This window comes from Salmo salar, chromosome ssa11 (assembly GCF_905237065.1).
Source record: "Salmo salar chromosome ssa11, Ssal_v3.1, whole genome shotgun sequence".
Lineage (NCBI taxonomy): Eukaryota > Metazoa > Chordata > Actinopteri > Salmoniformes > Salmonidae > Salmo > Salmo salar.
Genome location: NC_059452.1, coordinates 88,866,945 through 88,884,519, shown reverse-complemented (window position 1 = coordinate 88,884,519; position 17,575 = coordinate 88,866,945). Strand labels below are relative to the sequence as shown.

General features: G+C 45.7%; 1 protein-coding gene across 1 annotated transcript in view; it reads right to left on the bottom strand.

The window, feature by feature from the left end:
- Positions 1–7,826, bottom strand: part of LOC106563383 (lysine-specific demethylase 6B) — a 44,797-nt gene extending 36,971 nt beyond the window's left edge. The window contains exon 1 of the mRNA XM_014128890.2: positions 7,701–7,826. The gene's annotated coding sequence lies outside the window, so the exon portion shown is untranslated. The remainder of the gene's footprint in view (positions 1–7,700) is intronic.
- Between the last annotated feature and the right edge of the window lie 9,749 nt (positions 7,827–17,575).

Genomic DNA, 17,575 nt, shown 5'->3' with positions numbered 1-17,575 from the left:
CATTCAAATGAGTGGATTCGACAATTTCAGCCACACCTGTTGCTAACAGGTGAATAAAATCGAGCACACAGCCATGCAATCTCCATAGACAAACATTGGCAGTAGAATGGCCTTACAAAAGAGCTCAGTGACTTTCAACATGGCACTGTCGTAGGATGCCACCTTTCCAACAAGTCAGTCCGTCAAATGTCTGCCCTGCTAAAGCTACCCCTGTCAACTGTAAGTGCTGTTATTCTGAAGTGGAAACGTCTAGAAGCAACAACGGCTCAGCCGCAAAATGGTAGGCCACACAAGCTCACAGAATGGGACCGCCCAGTGCTAAAGTGCGTAGCGTGTAAAATTGTCTGTCCTCGGTTGCAACACTCACTACGGAGTACAGCGTCAGCACAATAACTGTTCGTCCGGAGCGTCATGAAATGTGACTAGTTTCAGGAAACTAGGCGTATGTCGCGGGTCACTACTTCACTTTCTTTTTAACCAAAATGTGTTTTTTTGGCAGAAATGCGTCCTGGAACATGTGAAATTTCATGTGCCTTAATAACAGACTTGTATGCCATCTGTAAATACAAATACAATTGTTAAATTACGAGCCTAGTTGGTTTAGCCACAGAAAAAGACAGCAATCTTCCCGCTAGCCATGATTGGCTGAGATAATGAATGGGCTGGACATGCCGAGAGATGAGTTCAGATTGGTCTGCCATATAACACACTTCTGTCTATTTGAGCTGGTCAGTATGTGTAGGTAATCCTGTCTAACGCGGCTTTAAAAAAAAAAGTATTGCATAGTAGAACTGCATAAGTGTTGCTCTCCACTTTCTGGAGGACCAAGTTTTGAAATCAGTGGAATTAGAGTATGATAGCTAAGGAGATGGATAAAACACTTGTCTCTGGATTACATCTTCAAACTAAGGGCAGCCATGGCATTTGTGACAGGGAGAGGCGTCCATCCATGATGTATAAGGGTAAGATAGTCTAGCTAGCTACATTTTCAGATATTAGACATTTCTAATTTTGACAGAAAGTCGTTTTCATTTAAAAAGTTAGTGTACTGTTAGTTAGCTAGCTAACGTTAGCTGGCTGGCTCGCAAGCTAACATTACATGTATGATCTTATTATTTGTATCTCTGAGCCATTTGCTTTGCTAGTTATAGCCTAATGTTAGCTAGCTAACATTGAACCTGGTTGGTTAGCTACCTGCAGATTAATGTAGGGTAGTAACATCATGAGTTGGGATTATGGTTCATTGTTGATTTAGCAAGCTAGCTACATGTCTTAACAAAAGACTCTACTATGCAAGTAACCATTTCAATAGACTGTCACTGCGACAACTGTTGATCGACGTAGCTGGTAAATTCGCTCTGGCTATCTACTCCGATTTCAGAGCACTCTCATCTGAGTGTGCCAGAGCGCAGAATAACTGACGAATTTACGATTGCTCAACACCTGTTGAATATGGCTGGTGTCAGTAAACGTTGGCAAAAAAGCGTAAATTGCTGCCAGCAGCACAGTTGCAGGCACCAACGCTCTGGATAACATAAAAACAGCCTAACCAGCTCTGCAAGGGCGAGTAAAATGGTCAGTTAGCTGTTCTCTCATTTGTATCTGGAAGTAGCTAGCAAGCTAGCCAATGTTAGCCAGTTAGCTTTGTTGTTAGACTGTTGTTGTTAGGACAGAATGCTCAGATCAACCCTTGAAGAGATGGGTGGGGCTAAAGCTTAAGAGGGTCTAAACGATGCTGAATGTTTGTAAACAAAGAAGAGCTCTCCAGTACGTACCAAAATATTCAAAGGCCCTTTTCTCAAAAGTGAGGTTACAAGTTTATCAACTTTCGAAGCAGAATTACTTTCCCATTGTTCCTCAAATATAGTGTATGATATACCATTTTATAGCTCTGTGTCTCTGCTTTTATCCAATGTAAAAAAAACACAATTTCAAATTTTGCTACATAAGACCAAATCAAGGCGGTTGGTCACAAACGGGTTTCCATGGCCGAGCAGCCTCACACAAGACCAAAAACACCATGTGCAATACCAAGTGTCGGCTGGAGTGGTGTAAAGCTCACCGCCATTGGACTCTGGAGCAGTGGAAACATGTTCTCTCGAGTGATGAATCACGCTTCACCATCTGGCAGTCCGATGGACAAATCTGGGTTTGGCGGATGCCATGAGAGCACTACCTGCCCCAATGCATAGCGCCAACTGTAAAGTATGGTGGAGGAGAAATAATGGTCTGCGGCTGTTATTCATGGTTCGGGCTAGGCCCCTTAGTTCCAGTGAAGGGAAATCTTCACGCTACAGCATACAATGACATTCTAGATGATTCCGTGCTTCCAACTTTGTGGCAACAGTTTGGGGAAGGCCCTTTCCTGTTTCAGTATGATAATGCCCCTGTGCACAAAGCGAGGTCCATGCATAAATGGTTTGTCGAGATTGGTGTGGAAGAACTTGACTGGCCAGCACAGAGCCCTGACCTCAACCCAATTGAACACCTTTGGGCTGAATTGGAACACCGACTGCAAGCCAGGCCTAATTGCCCAACATCAGTGCGCGACCTCACTAATGCTCTTGTGGCTGAATGGAAGCAAGTCCCCGCAGCAATTTTCCAACATCTTGTGGAAAGCCTTCCAAGAAGAGTGGAGGCTGTTATAGCAGCACAGTAGGGGACCAACTCCATATTAATGCCCATGATTTTGGAATGAGATGTTCGACAAGCAGGTGTCCACATACTTTTGGTAATGTAGTGTATCTCATCTCTGTCTAGTCCACATCACACACACAATACAGTATACAGAGTTGCAATAGTCAGCGTGTCGCTAGTGCCTGGTGCCTGAGATCACCATAGCAATCAATAATGATTCCATTTCCTCCACAAAAGCCTCTATCTGTAACACCCCCCCCCCACCACTACTATTCTACCCCAAGCTGTGTCTCACACATGACCTCTAACACACACATGGAGGGATTCTGTTTCCAATGCACAGAGAGGGAGTAGAAGGAGAGTCAGAGAGAGAGAGACAGCGAGAGAGAGAATGGGCATTTCATAAGACAAATGAAGAAGTGTACTGTATAGATGAGTGAGCGGAGGGTGGAGGAAGGTGGTGGCTCCACATTTCATCTTTAGTATCTCCAGCAGCACAAAGAGAGGGACAGTCAGTCAGTCGCTTCATTCTGCAGCCCTCCATCTGTCTCTGTCACCAAGAAGACCGGTGTCTCCATCCATGACACTCTGTCACCAGAGAAATCACTGTCCTCAAACCTTACTATATCTCCACGGTAACTGGTGTCTCTGTCACCAGAGAAATGCATATCCCTCTCCGGGGCAACCTCGGTCTCTTACTGTGACCCCCTGCCAGTGTGTGTGAGAGAGGAGAAGGAGCATTCTAGTCTTACCTTGCTGCTGAGTGCTGTGAGAGAGAGAGAGAGAGGGGGAGACAGTCTCTCTGGTCCCAGCTGTGTGAAGATGCCACTCACTCAGGGAGAGCGAGACAGCAGCCCACTTCAGCTTCAGCCTGACGTCCCGTTAAACAGAACGGGCATCCACTACCTCTGCTAGCCGGCACACACATACACGCACAGGAGAGAGGGAGGAGAAACCACTGTCAGGTAGGACACAGATGTGAGGACATGAAAGGGGTTATTGTCTGAAAAGAAGGTATGTATTGCCATTCCATTCTTCCATCTTGTCATTCCTCTCTTGTCCTCCCCTCTCCCCCCTCTCTCTCTTTCCCTCTTTCTCTCTCGCTCCCTCTCTGTCACAAACACTGTTTTCTCTGGCGTTTCTCCCCTCAGTAGACAGACAAAGAAAGGGAAGGAATGGCTCAGTAGAGAAGGCAGAGAGGAAGAGAGAGAGAAGCGAGAGTGAGGATGGCCCTGCCCCCTTTGACCAACCAGTCGGATTTCATTTATTTTTGACTTCCTCTCTCTGGCCCCTCCCATAACGCCTTGTCACCTCTCCTATTCCAGCCCCATTCAACAAGACTGATTCCAGTCTACCTCACTCCTTCTCTCTCTCTCCACATGTCTGTCTCTCACTCTCTCTCTCTCCACATGTCTGTCTCTCACTCTCTCTCTCTCTCTCTCTCTCTCTCTCTCTCTCTCTCTCCACATCTGTCTCTCACTTTCTCTCTCTCTACATGTCTGCCTCTCTCTCACTCTCTCTCCACATGTCTGTCTCTCACTTTCTCTCTCTCTACATGTCTGCCTCTCTCTCACTCTCTCTCCACATGTCTGTCTCTCACTTTCTCTCTCTCTACATGTCTGCCTCTCTCTCACTCTCTCTCCACATGTCTGCCTCTCTCACTCTCTCTCTCTCTCATACTGTATCCTTGGCAACAAATGATATAATTTACCCCAGAGTCAAGATCAAGACTCTGCCTTACAGAGACACCTTTCCTTCACTGTGTGCTTGTGTGTGTGTGTGTGAGGGCTGCACCTGACTGTCTGCATCCCCCTGCTATTTGTGTGTGTGTGTGTGTGTACATTTGTGTATGTCTGTGTGTTTGTGCATGCATACACCAGTTTCTAGGGAAATGAAAGCATAAGGAAGGTTTGTATGCTCTGGCGACTGACTTGTTTTTCAATTAGCGTGTGGATTTGAGTGCAGAGGGAGTGTGATTGTGCATCTCTCTGACACTCTCTCTCTCTGTGTGTGTGTGTGTGTGTGTGTGTGTGTGTGTGTGTGTGTGTGTGTGTGTGTGTGTGTGTGTGTGTGTGTGTGTGTGTGTGTGTGTGTGTGTGTAAATGGCCCTTGAGATATACAAGTGTCAATGTTATTATGACATTCCCATTATTATTACCCATTCATTAGTCCAGATGTTGTTATGTGGGTTGTGTTATGTGGGTTGTGTTATGTGGGTGATGAAAAGGGAAAACTGTCTAAAATCTGTTATTAATTGCATCTCTTTTTAACATCTGCTTTGGAAAGAAAAACATCTAAGAGGATAAGTCGCCTCTAAACTGTGATGTGGGCCTTTAGATGTTCATAAAGAACTGAAGATCCCCCGCTGCTGCAAGAAGCCCTGCTCCACTAACTTACTATTCCATCACAATACTAAACCAGTTACATTCCTTTCCTGAATAACCTTGTTCTTAGTCAACTCCTCCTCATCCACTATCTATATTTTCCCTCTCCTCCATCCCTTCCCTTTCCCTCTCTTCCTATCTCCTCTCTCAAGTCAGGTGCCAGCTCCAGGGGTGAGACTGTCCCTCCCACTCCTTCAGAATGAGTTTATACTAGAAGACATGTTGGCCTCAGTGACCAACCAGCCATGGTGCAGATTAACACTGAGCACAATAGACATCTGCCAATGGAAGTCATATGCTTACAATTCTCCTATTTTAGTTGCCTCAATAGACAATAGTCTCAAAGTTTGCAAAAATATTGAGGTTAAAGCAAAATGTCTTTGCACTGTCAAACCCTGGCTTTGAACTTTTCTGAAAATGACTCAAGAACAGTAGTGTGCCTCAACCAAAGAGGCAGAGACAACTGATTCCAATACAGCAATAATCCTCACCCTGTTACACTACACAGACACACTGAACAATGTGTTTGTATCAGCCTGCTGGTGGCATAGCAACCCAATGCAGATGTGTTTCCCTCTGTGTGGGTGAACATGGCGGAGCCTCTACAGTCAGTGCAGGAATCACAATGATACTATCTTATATGGGGGGGATGAGCTGCAGCACCACACCACACCTGGCTCTGATCACACCTAATAGAACAAACTGAAAGAGAGAGAGCTGGGAAAGTGAGGGCTTTCACTTCTCAGTACTTAGGGTTGCAACATTCTGGTAACGTTCTCAAATTGCCCAGGTTTTCCAGAAATCCTGGTTGTAGAATTTCCTGCTGATCGGGAATCTTCCAACTGGGATTTCTGAAAAACCTGTGAATTTTGGAAAATGTACTGACATTTTGTTCCCCTACTTCTCAGTCAGACCTATAATACATAACTACAGAAATCAGCCTGAAATACAGACAGACATGGTAGCAAACAGACAAACTGACACATACACCCTCAACACCACAAACACTGATGTGTATGTAGCCTACTGTAGGTAATCCATGTTTGTAAGACAATGTAAAGGCTGATGCTGACCTGAGTTGACACAAAGCAGAAAGCATGAGATGAATATAAATAGTTTTTCTAAAAAGAACTTTCTACAGCTCTGCTCTCCGTCCCCTTCTTTCCCACATCTACCTTCTCCTTCTCTCCAAAATGGAGGCTTCTTCCTCTGTATGCTCCAGAAAGCACAGACCTCAGAGGGGTACTGGAATGTACCACTGCAGGCTTGGAACAGGGGGGACGGAGGTGAGTGTCTTTTTCTTACCAACAGACCAGGTGGCAACAACACCAACAGACCAGGTGGCATTTCAAAGACGACAACAGTGAAGCAGTGTGTGTGTGGTTGTGTGTTAGGGAACGTGTCTGTGTGTGTGTGTGTTAACGTGTGTCAGAGAAAGTGTGTCTGGGCGAGTACATCCAAAGGGCTGGTTGTCATGGTGATAATCACTAGGAACATGCATTGGCATGGCAGGCACTGTATTATCTGTGACACTGCAGGGTGGTGGAGGGGCTGTGTCCTCAGACAGCCATCACACTGACCCCTCACCCCTGACCTCTAACCCCAGCCTACTGACCTCTAACCCCAGCCTCTAATAACAAATACAAACATTTACCACTAAATTCCTGCAATGAAACACAAACACCCACACAAATCTGACCACCTGGAACCTATTTGGGAGGAAATTAAAACAGACAGCTGGTGTGTGTGCTGAACATTAACCTCATAATAGAATCAGCATGGTCAAGTGGTTGGGTGTACTGGTTGGTGACCAGTGGTGGACCACAGAAGAAACGCATCCTGATGCCCAGAGTGTGTGTTAGGGTGTTAGTATCCACGTGGGTGAGTTGTTGTGATTTAACGAGGGGAAAGATGGCTATTCTTTACTCATTCTATTTTCAGCCACCAGAGGAGAGTGAGTCACTGTACTGTATAAATACTGCACTAAATGTGGGTCAACAATGCCCAACCATTTTTAGCACAAGGAAGACACCATTGCCTTTAGCCCACTATCAGGCTCCCTGTTTGGGCTCTGCACACTAGGAAAACCTCTGGCAAACTTGAATCTAAAAGGCCTGCATTGTCATTAAACTTCTGAACAATACACTGGGTATATCCAATTCATTTTAACCCCATAACATCTTTTAGGAATAAACTGGCAAGCAGCATTCCCTATGGGAAAGCTTTCTATTGACACTATGTTCTTCACCTCCAGCACTGGAATATAAGGTTACCATCTCTGTTTTACTACCGTGTCACAGCAACCAAACACACTCATCAACACAGACCAAAAACACTATTGTTATAAAGTACAAGTCGATGCCTGAGTCTAAACAGAGGCTTAGAGACAAATCAGCTGACTGTGTTTATGAACAGTGTGTGTGTGGGTCTGTGTGCATATGCATGTGTGTGGGTGTGCATGGTTAACTGTGCTGCACAATCTGCAGACATAGACAGAATACAGTATGTACACATTAAGCTACAGTTTGTGCATTGTGCTGTAGTCAGATATGAACACAGACTTACAGACATGTCCCAACACACAAACACCAATAGATGTACTATAACAATATTTGCAAAAAGGCATACACAATTGCACACCTACTGTACACACACACATACACACATTTCTTGTTTTACCTGTTATTTCCTTTGTTTTCACCCCTTGGCTCCTCTCCCTTTTCCTCTGTCCTCCTCCTCGTCTCCCCCAATCCTCTCCTCTTTCTCTCGTCCCTCTCCTCTTCTCCTGGTTTCCTCTCCTCTCTGATGCTCAGGCTCTAACACCAGACTGATCCACGTGCAGAGACCGGAGGGGCGGGGCCACACACCGCCATTTAATTCACACCAGCCAATGAGGAAGGAGGGTCTCCTGTCAATCATCCAACATTAAAAGGAGGAGGGGACAAAGACAGAGTGGGCAAGTTCGTTTTGCATTGCCCGGTGCCCCGGATGGGAGAAGTTTGTTCATTTTAGACGATTCCATTGGTCCTTAACTGAAATCTCCTCCCACCCGGGGCACCAGGACATGCAAAACAAACTTCACCAATGAAAGATAGAGGGTGTGTGTGTGTGTATTTGGAATAAAGCCAACAGAACTAGAAGCTATTTTTAAACCACCACAATGAGGTAGCAAAGACTCCATTTTCTCTCTGGCAGATATTTCCCAAATCATACAGCATCATCCATACTCAGTAAGGACAACTGTAAAGCTTTCCATCAATACATTTATTTAAAGAACTTGCCCTCTAAGCAATGCTCCTACTGTCCCCTTACTGTTTTCAAGTGTTGGAATCAGTTGTATTGTGCTCCAATCAGAGGGACTAACTCTCTCCTTCCATACTGTATGAGACAAACACTTTACATTTTAGTCATTTAGCAGACACTATTAAATCAGAGGCCATAGATTTTAATACTTTCTCATACTGGTCCCCCATTGGCATTGAACCCACAACCCTGTTGTTGCAAGAACCATGCTCTACCAACTGAGCCACAAAGGACCCCTTTTTTTTCCCAAACATAAGATTTACATGCCCTGAATCTTGTCTCGAATACTGCGTGAGCTCACAAAACCTTCAGTGTAAAAGCGCCACAAGAGAGCAATAAAGTGCCATGGGAAGCTAATGACTGGGACTTCAATTATGTCAGAGGGTAAGACATTACATGTGTCACGATAAATCATTTGCAGACAATATATTGGAGGAATATAGAGTCATACTGGCAAAGTAGGAGGCTGCACAGACTGTCCTCTGATGGCTGTGTAAAAATGTATGTCTGTGTGATTAATCCGGAGAGAGGTGATTATGTGCAGGGCTCTGGCAGAGACATTGGAATGAGGGATAACCAATAAGTCGTAGAGGACGGCTGACCAGGCCAGCAGCACTGGACCCACAGGATGTCAGGTGACTGCTACATGGTCCGGGGGAGGCGGGGCGGGGGGCACTGGGTATATGTAGGGAGGGTCTTGGTTACATGACTCATAGCCCATACCCTCTAGAGCTGCCTCTCACTGGCCCCTTCTCCTCACCTCACCCATAATCAACCAATACACCAGAGACACAGAGAGAGTAAGAGCAGTAGATAGACACATACCGTCTGAAGGACAGAGAGAGAGAGGGAGAGTCAGTGAAAAATACAGAAGGAGAGAGAGAGAGAGAGCGAGCGAGCGAGAGAGAGAGAGAGAGAGAGAGAGAGAGAGAGAGAGTAGATTCCAATGAGTCCAGCTGACTTCCCTTAGCAACAGCCCCAATGCTGTCTCTACCCTATTGGCCAGCCATCTTCTCACAGCACAACCCCAAGTGGGCATATCAGCCAATCAGCAGGCCTTGCCGCAGAGCTGGATTCCATTTTCACCATGGAAACTGAACATTACACTCTCCATGTGTGAGTCGTGTAACATGGAACCTCTCCCTGGCACTCACACATACACACAGCTTGAATGTTATGTGTCCCTTTCGACCACTTGGCCATCTTGAAAAGCAAATCAAGTGGCTACTTATTTGTATACACTATTCATACTGCATATAGCATGGTGGCTGCTGTGCTGTGGCTGCATAATGTGGATGGTGAAATGCTGTGCATTCAGACACAGTATTATGAATCTGTGGAGGTGAATATATTGTAGAAATTGAAGAATAGATACTTGTAGCAAGAGATGATTTGTGAATGCAAATGAGAGCTTGCTTAATTTACTATCATGGATTTGTTTATTTTGGACATCAATGCTAAAGGAAGCAAATAGTGTCTGTTTGTGTACACAGGAATGTGGATCACACAATCATAGACTATTTGAGTAATATTCATCATTTGGTTGAGCTATCTCTTTAAAGGGATACTGCGAGATTTCAAGATGTAGGTAGTTTTCTACTTACCCAGAGTCAGAAGAACTCATGGATACCATTTTTATGTCTCTGCGAGCAGTTTGGAGATTATTGAAGTTAGGATGTCGTTAGTTTAGCGCAATAGCTGGAAGTCTACCGGTACAGTAGCCAGCTCCTCTCAAAAGCAGAGAAATATACATTCAAACTACTCCAAAGCTGTGTGGTTGGTCATTTATCGTCTGACAAAGCTATACACAGTAATCAATATTTTATTAATTTGTTAATGTTTAATCCTGGCTCTTCATCACTTTGTGGTTTATGTGTCGGTCTCTACTTGCCTGGCTTCCCAAACTCCTTGCTCTGGCCAAACGCTACATCACGCCTATGGATGTTAGTTTCTTCTCTGCAATAAGTCTGGATCTGACTACATCTGACGATTTCTGGAATAAAAATCCATTTTAGTGTCCCATCTGCTCCTGCAACGCCCTCTACTGCTCATCCTGTGTCTCCTTGATCTGCCGCCACTCACCCAGTACTCTCTCCCTCTCCCGCTCTCTCTGTGTGTGTGTGTGTGATTGTGTGGGCGGTGACAGGTGTGCTGGAGTCAGAGCAGATCCCCACCAGCTGCAACCTGTTCCATAATCAAGACCTCTACAAATACTCAGCCCTGCAACTTCCATGCTGCCAGATTGTAAACTCTGCTGAGTCAATCTACGTTTCTAGCCGTTTGTTACTAGTCAGATCCTGTTGTGCCTGTTCTCCTTGCCTGACACTGTATTCCTCTCTGCTACAGTTATGCCTGCTCTGACCCTGGTCCCTGTCTCCAGTCCCACGTCTCGTCATCCTGCTACTCTGTCCTGGATTCCCCACTCTACTACTCCCTTGGATTCCCCTCCGGACCTGCTCACCCTGTCTCAACCCCTCTCGCTCCAGCCTCAGCCTCCGCACCTGGTTTCCAGCAACCCGCCTGAGCTTCCCCTGACCTGCACGCCATCTCCCCCCTGTGTGTCAATAAATACCTTGGTTACTTCATCCTAGTCTCCTCATCTGAGTCTGCTCTTGGATTCCCCTGTTCCACTCCGCATTACAGTATGATCTGGCCGACACGATAAACCCAGCAGACTCTGCTACTCTCCACCAAACCCTCGTCAGCCAAGGCGCCCTGCTCGAGCAACATGACCAAGCCCTGAAGACCCTTCTGGAGCACATCAAGGAGTTTTCACAGAGCCTGTCTGACCTACAGGGCCGACCCTTCGCCCAGAGCTCTCAACCAGTTCCAAGTCATTCTCCTCCGCTCCGGGAACCATTTGTTCCGACTTCTGTGCGTTACGATGGCAACCTCGGAGCTTGCAGAGCCTTTTTGGTACAATGTTCACTAGTATTTGAGCAAAAGCCCTACTCTTATGCTAGCAAACGGGCCAAGATTTCCTTTTTGATTGGCTTCCTCCCTGGAGCAGTGCTTTCCTGGGTCACGGCGGTGTGGGAGAGACAGTCCCCCATCTGCTTCTCCTACTCCAGATTCATGGAAGAAAGTCTTCGACCACCCGGTCTGTGGTAAGGCTGCCGCTAAACGACTCCTGTCTCTCCGCCAAGGCCCCCATAGTGTTGCTGAGATGGCATGTGAGTTTCGCACCCTTGCTGATGGAGGTGGCTGGAATGAGGAGGCCCTTCAGGGAGCATTCCGGAACGCGCTCACTGAGACCTTCAAGGATGAGTTGGTGTCCAGGGATGAGCCTGATGGATTTGATGAACTCATCTCTCTTGCTATCTGCATCGACAACCGTCTCAGTGAGCGTCAGAGGGAGAGGGTAGGTAGGGTTGCATGTTCCATAACAGTCTTCCCTGTGGCTCAGTTGGTAAAGCATGGTGTTTGCAATGCCAGCATGGTGTGTGCAATGCCAGGGTTGTGGGTTCGATTCCCACGGGGGGCCAGTACAAAAAAAAAAATATGCATAAAATGTATGCATTCACTACTGTAAGTCGCTCTGGATAAGAGCGTCTGTTAAATTACTAAAAATGTAAATGTGAAATCTTCTTCAGTGCCTTTGTCCTTCTGCATCTCATCCACATGCTTGTCCAGAGTGGAAGACTGCATTCAACACACCACTTGGTCACTGAGTATTTGGTCATGCCTTTTGGTCTTACTAACAACCCTGCTGTTTTCCTGAACCTAGTCAATGACTTGCTGAGGGATGTGATTGGACGCTCCGTTTTTATCTATTTAGATGACATCCTGATTTTTTCCCCCCCCCAAGGACCCTGAGGCTCACCAGCAATACATTCGCCAAGTTCTTAAACGGCTGTTGGAGAATAAGCTTTTTGTTAAAGCTGAAAAATGAGAGTTCCATGTTGCCACAGTGTCTTTCCTGGGTTATATTATTGCACCGAGACAGTTACGTATGGACCCCGCCAAGGTCATGGCAGTCACAGAGTGGCCTACGCCCTCCAACCTGAAGCAGCTTCAGCATTTCCTGGGGTTGGCAAATTTATTACAGGCGTTTCATCCGCAACTACAGCCGTCTGGCTGCACCTCTCACCACTCTCACCTCCACCTCCACTCCATTCCACTGGACTCTTGAGGCAGCATTCCTGTAACTCGAGCGTCGCTTCACCTCTGCTCTAGTCCTTGCTTAGCCCGACCCAGAACTCCAGTTCATCGTGGAGGTGGACGCCTCTGACACCGAGGTAGGTTCTGTCTCAAGGTTCCGCCTCTGATCAGGAGGTCCACCCATGTGCATTCTTTCCCGTAAGCTCTCACCTGTAGAGGAATTTTGACATTGGAAACCGGGAACTCCTGGCAGTTAAGCTGGCTCTGGAAGAATGGCGTCACTGGCTGGAGGGCTCTGTAACCCCCTTCATCGTGTGGAGTGACCATAAAAACCTGTCCTACATCCAGACTGCCAAACGTCTGAACTCCCGGCAAGCCAGGTGGGCCTTGTTCTTCGGTAGATTCAATTTCACACTCACTCATCGCCCTGGTTTGAAGAATACCAAACCTGATGCTTTCTCTCGCCAGTTCACGACCGACAACACGGGTACCGAGCCAGAAGCCATTTTGCCATCCACCTGCATCGTTGCCGCCGTCACCTGGGAGATCGAGTCCCGTATCCGCCAGGTTCAGCAGAACCAGCCTGACCCGGGTAACGGTCCTAGTAATGCTCTGTTTGTTCCAGATTGTGTTCGCCCTGATGTTCTTCAGTGGGACCACCTCACCTGCCACCCTGGAATGAACAGGACCCTCGTCTTCCTGCGTCAGCGCTTTTGGTGGCCCACCATGGAGAGATATCTGGGAGTTTGTCTCAGCCTGTTTGGTTTGTGCCTGGAAAAAATACCTCCACTAAACCCACTTCTGGTCTGCTCCGCCCTCTTCCCATACCCAGTCGCCCCTGGTCACACATAGCTCTGGACTTAGTCACTGGCTTTCCCCTATCTACGGGTAACTCTGTCATCCTCACCATTATTGACAGGTTATCCTAAATGGCTTAATTCATTTCCCTCTCCAAGCTCACGTCCTCCAGGGAGAATGCGGACCTGTTAGTATCCCATTTGTTTCGTCTGCATGGCATCCCCACAGACATCGTTTCCAACAGAGGACCCCAGTTTACCTCCCAGATATGGAGATCCTTCTGTTCAGCTCTTGGTATCAATGTCAGTCTTTCTTCTGGATATCATCCCCAGACCAACAGCCAGACCGAACGGGCCAACCAAGAGATGGAGACTGCCCTACACTGCGTGACTCCTGCTAACCCTTCCTCCTGGAGTGCTCCGCTACCCTAGGTTGAATATGCCCACAACACCCTCACCAACGCCTCATCAGGTATGTCACCCTTTGAATGTGCTCTGGGTTACCAACCACCCCCCCGTTCCCCGCCCAAGAGGTTGTGGTTCCCTCTGTCCAGGACCATCTGCGCCGTTGTCACCGTACCTGGAGGAAGGCCTGGGCTGCCCTTCGTGCCTCTGACAGGACCCAGTCCCAAGCCAACCATCACCGGGCCTCAGCTCCAGTCTACACCCCGGGTCAAAATGTATGCTCTCATTGAAGGACCTGCCATTGAAGGTGACATCAAAGAAACTTTCCCACCCGATTCATTGGTCCCTTTGAAATTGACTGTCATTAACCCCTCTGCGGTGCGCCTGAACTCCCAGCCTCTCTCAGGATCCATCCTACCTTCCATGTATCCCTGATTAAACCTGTTTGCTCCAGTCCCGTCTCCTCCTGCAGCAGCTCCTCCACCCCTTCGGCTTATCGATGACCATCTTGCCTATACCATCCGGTGGCTTCTGGACGTGCTCCGTCAGGGTCGTGGCTGGCAGTACCTGGTGGACTGGGAGGGATATGGGCCTGCGGAGTGCTGCTGGGTTCCCCGCCATCACATTCAGGACCCCTCGCTCTTACGGGATTTCTATACACTCAGATAAGCCTAGTCAGGTGCCCGTAGAGGGGGGTACTGTCACATCTGCTCCTGCAACGCCCTCTACTGCTCATCCTGTGTCTCCTTGACCTGTCGCCACTCCCCCAGTACCCTCTCCCTCTCTCTGTGGGTGATCCTGTTTTCCTCTCTGCTACAGTTCTGCCCGCTCTGACTCTGGTCCCTGTCTCCAGTCCCATGTCTCGTCATCCTGCTCCTATATCCTGGATTCCCCACTCTACTACTCTACCACTCTACTCTAGTACACCCTTCTACTACTCCCCAATCTACTACTCCCTTCGATTCCCTTCTGGACCGGCTCACCCTGTCTCAACCCCTCTTGCTCCAGCCTCAGCCTCCGCACCTAGTTTCCAGCAATCCGCTTCCCCTGACCTGCACTCCATCTCCCCCTGTGTGTCAATAAATACCTTTGGTTACTTAATCTCAGTTTTCTCGTCTGAGTCTGCTCTTGGGTTCCACTCCCCATAACATTTAGAGCGTCTGATTGGTCCCAGAAACTGTTGGGTTGGGCCAGAACACAGGTGGGTAAAGGGGCATTTTTAAAAATTGTCATTGGCTTTGATACTGATTAGTTAAAAAAAAACTCATTTTGACACATCACCATAAACTGCTTCAATGATGGAAGTCTCTGACTGAAGTATGTAGCGAACGATATAGAAGCGGAAGAAATCCGTTTGAGTCGTCAGGCAAGGTCTCTATCCCTCTAGTGGTCTATACCAATCATAATCCTCTCGTATTCCTGTAAAAGACTAGTTCCACAAATTGCTGACTCCTTAGCTGGGGTCTGATATTGAAGGAGTTTCCTCTTAATCTGTCATGTCCGTGGTAAAGAACTTGGTGGCTGACTGTTTATCGAGGGTGGGTAGACAAATTATATTCTGTGTTTAGCCAGTGAGTAGACCTGGCAAGAATTTGTTTGGCTGCATGTGTTGCCATATCGGATATGTAAGGTTTGTTTGAACTCGTCTCGAGGGAATAAGTATAATAGGAAAATACAGTGCCATTGGAAAGTACTCAGACCCCTTGACTTTTTCCACATTTTGTTATGTTACAGCCTTTTCCAAAATGGATAAACTCAGCAATCCACACACAATACCCCATTATGATAAAGCAAAAACATTTTTTTTTTTTGAAATGTTTACAAATTTATTAAAATGACCCTTTGCTATGAGACTTGAAATTGAGCTCAGGTGCATCCTGTTTCCATTGATCATCCTTGATATGTTTCTACATGATTGGAGTCCACCTGAAAGGCACATGCCTGTCTATATAAGGTCCCACAGTTGACAGTGCATGTCAGAGCAAAAACCAAGCCACGAGGTCGAAGGAATTATCTGTAGAGCTCCGAGACAGGATTGTGTTGAGGCACAGATCTGGGGAAGGGTACCAAAACCTTTCTGCAGCATTGAAGGTCCCCAAGAACAAGTGTCCTCCATCAGTTTTTAATTTGAATAAATTAGCAAAACATTTCCAAACCTGCTTTTGCTTTGTCATTATGGGATACTGTGTGTAGATTGATGAGGGGCAAAAAATGATTTCATCAATTTTAGAATAAAATAGATCAGTGACACAAAATATTAATTTGAATAATTTTAATTTCAGGCTGAACACAACAAATGTGAAAAAAATCAAGGGGTCTGAATACTTTCCGAAGGCACTGTATAAAAAGTGAAATGTTCCCTCTGTTTCAAATCTTCTGAGCTTTACTTAAAAAAAAAAAAAGTTATTTGAATACATTACATTATTCATTATTCAGACTTTTCCACATTTTGTTGTGTTACAGCCTGAAATTAAAATTGATTAAATTAAGATTTTGTGTCACTGATCTACACACAATACCCCATAATGTCAAAGTGGAATTATGTTTTTGGAAATGTTTACAAATTAATAAAAGAGTAAAAGCAGAAATGTCTTGAGTCAAAAAGTCTTCAACTCTTTTTTAATGGCAAGCCTAAATAAATAAATGAGTAATGTGCTTTAACAAGTCACATAAGTTGCATGGATTCACTATGTGTGCAATAATGGTGTTTAACATGATTTTTCAATGAGTACCCCATCTCTGTACCTCACACACAATTATCTGTAAGGTTCCTCAGTCGAGACAGTGAATTTCAAGACACAAAGACAATGGAGGTTTTCCAAATGGAGGAAACCAACTAGTAGATGGGTAAAAAAAAGCATACATTGAATATCCATTTGTTTGCACATGGTTATTAGGAAGGAAACCGCTTAGGGATTTCACCATGAGACTAATGGTGATTTTAAAACAAAGTTTAATGGTTTTGATAGCCCATCTGTAAATAGCCCACCCAACTACCTCATCCCCATATTGTTATTTATTTTTGCTCTTTTTCACCCCAGCATCTCTACTTGCACATCATCATCTGCACATCTATCACTCCAGTGTTAATGCTAAATTGTAATTATTTTGCCACTATGGCCTATTTATTGCCTTACCTCCCTAATCTTACTACATTTTGCACACACTGTATATAGATGTTTCTATTGTGTTATTGACTGTACGTTTGTTATCCCATGTGTAAATCTGTGTTGTTGTTTTTGTCGCACTGCTTTGCTTTATCTTGGCCAGGTCACAGTTGTAAATGAGAACTTGTTCTCAACTGGCCTACCTGGTTAAATAAAAGGTGAAATAAATAAATGTAAAAATAAAAATAGAAGATAACTGAGGACGGATGAACAGCATTGTAGTTACTCCACAATACTAACATTAATGACAGAGTGAAAAAAAGGAAGCCTGTACAGAATAAAAATATTCCAAAACATGCATCCTGTTTGCAATAAGGCACTAAAGTAATTTTGCAAAACATTTGGCTAAGAAATTAACGTTTTGTCCTGAATACAAAGCGTTATGTTTGGGGCAAATCCAACACAAGACATCCCTGAGTTCCACTCTTCCTATTTTCAAGCATGGTGGTGTCTGCATCATGTTATGGGTATGCTTGTCATCAGTAAGGACTAGGGAGTTTTTTTTTAGGATAAAAAGAAACAGAATAGAGCTAAGCACAGGCACAATTATAGAGGAAAACTTGGTTCAATCTGCTTTCCAACAGACACTGGGAGACAAATTCATCTTTCAGCAGGGCAATTACCGAAAACACCAAGGCCAAATATACACTGGAGTGGCTTACAAAGACGTCCACTCAGGAATATTCAGTGTCTAGTTACAGTTTTGACTTAAATCGGCATTAAAATCTATGGAAAGACTTGAAGACGGCTGTCAACCAACAATCAACTTGACAGAGTTTAA